Genomic DNA, 2,010 nt, shown 5'->3' with positions numbered 1-2,010 from the left:
AAAGGGCATCCAGTCTTACACAGATACAGACAATATAGATAGATGCAGATATCTACATATATTACACACTTGGATGTCAGCTGTTACTCTCTGCTCAGTAATAGCAAGCTTTTATACTAAATGTGGGTCAGAGTCAGCTTTGCTGGGTCAAATTGACAGTTCTAGACCTAGAAAGGATAAAATAATAGTACCACTGGGTAACTGGAATATGGGAAATGGAGAGATTCATCAAGGTCAAATTCAAATGATTTTTCCAAGCAAAATAAACAAGTATAATTATTTTGTCCACAGGTCCAGAAGATGTAACAGAGAGATCATCAGTTGATTCCCTACTCAGATGATCTGGTGGTTCTAATGCATATAATGTAGTCACATGACCTCTTTTAGTGGACTAGTACTTGTGAAATTCCCTCCTGAACCAGTGATGGGTATCCATGGATCTGATGTTTTTGTTTTGTTTTGTTTCACCTTCAGTAGTATAAATGAGTTGGATAATTCTTACTTAGCATTATGCCAAAATCAGAGAGATTCACTATGATGACTGGATAAAAAAGGAATTAGAAGAGATGAGTACCACTGACTGAGACAGTTTACTCTTTAGTTTCTGGAGACCCAAAGACATTATGTCGATCTCCAACATTACAGTCTTCATGCCTTCTGTATTGACACTAATAGGGATTCCAGGCCTAGAGTCTGTGAGTGCTGGATCGGGATTCCATTCTGTGCCATGTATCTCATTGCTATGTTTGGAAATTCCCTGCTTCTGATCATTATCAGGTCACATTGCAGTCTCCATGAACCCATGTACATTGTAGTAGGCATGCTAGGAGTCACAGATATTGCACTTGCAACCACCATTATGCCCAAGATGCTTGGCATATTCTGGTTTCATGTACCAGAGATTTATTTTGACTTTTGCTTGCTTCAAATGTGGCTCATTCATACATTTCAGGGCATAGAGTCAGGCATCCTCCTGGCCATGGCTCTGGATCGTTATGTGGCCATATATTATCCACTAAGATATGGCACCATCTTCACCCACCAGCTGGTCTACCAAATAGGGGCTGGGATAGCAGTCAGGGCTGCCATTCTAGTAGCCCCATGCCTAGTACTGATAAAGTGCCGGTTTCAATTTTACCACACAACCATCATCTCCCACTCCTACTGTGAGCATATGGCCATTGTGAAGCTGGCTGCAGAAAATGTGCGGGTCAACAAAATCTATGGCTTGTTTGTGGCATTTGCTGTTGCAGGATTTGACATGATATTCATCACTTTGTCCTACATACAGATCTTTTTCACAGTTTTTCGTTTGCCCCAGAAGGAGGCTCGGTGGAAAGCATTCAATACCTGCATCGCCCATATCTGTGTCTTCCTCCAGTTCTACCTTCTTGCCTTCTTCTCCTTCTTCACACATAGGTTTGGTGCTCATGTTCCTCCTTATATCCATATCCTCTTTTCTAGCCTCTACTTGCTGGTCCCCCCTTTTCTCAATCCACTTGTATATGGTGCCAAGACCAAGCAGATCCGCATTCACGTGGTAAAGATGCTATGTTCATAAAATCCACTGTGATTAACACCTGCGGCCTTCCCTTTCATGCAATAGTAACAGTCTCTCAAAACAACATATAATGCTTAGCAATTCACATTATTTGAGCTGCTTCAGAGTTGTATATTTATTTTGTGCAATTTGTGTGCATTTTATGATTTTAATGTCATCATACTCCATGACCACTATCAGTCATTGGGGTTTTGCATGCAACTGGGTAATGAGAAGAAACACAAAGACAAAATAGTGAAGGTATGATATTTCCTTTTCTCTTCTCTTTTTCAGTCCCTTGTCCTGCTTTTTTTTAAATTTTAATGGATTCTTCTCTGAAAATTTTCACAAATATACATCTATCCCTTAAATTAAATGCTCTCAAACCCATTGTTCTAGAGTGTCCTGATACTCAGTGATACTCAGTTGGTGTGTCTTGAAATTTTTAGTTATCTAAAATTTTTTTGAGG

At 39.8% G+C, this 2,010-nt stretch overlaps 1 pseudogene; it reads left to right on the top strand.

Moving 5' to 3' along the window:
- The first annotated feature begins 623 nt into the window (after positions 1–623).
- LOC131821259 (olfactory receptor 52A1-like) lies at positions 624–1,561 on the top strand (annotated as a pseudogene).
- Positions 1,562–2,010: the final 449 nt, after the last annotated feature.

The sequence above is a fragment of the Mustela lutreola genome, chromosome 1 (assembly GCF_030435805.1).
Source record: "Mustela lutreola isolate mMusLut2 chromosome 1, mMusLut2.pri, whole genome shotgun sequence".
NCBI lineage: Eukaryota > Metazoa > Chordata > Mammalia > Carnivora > Mustelidae > Mustela > Mustela lutreola.
Note: the sequence above shows the minus strand (reverse complement) of the source record. Positions and strands in the feature narration are given on the sequence as shown.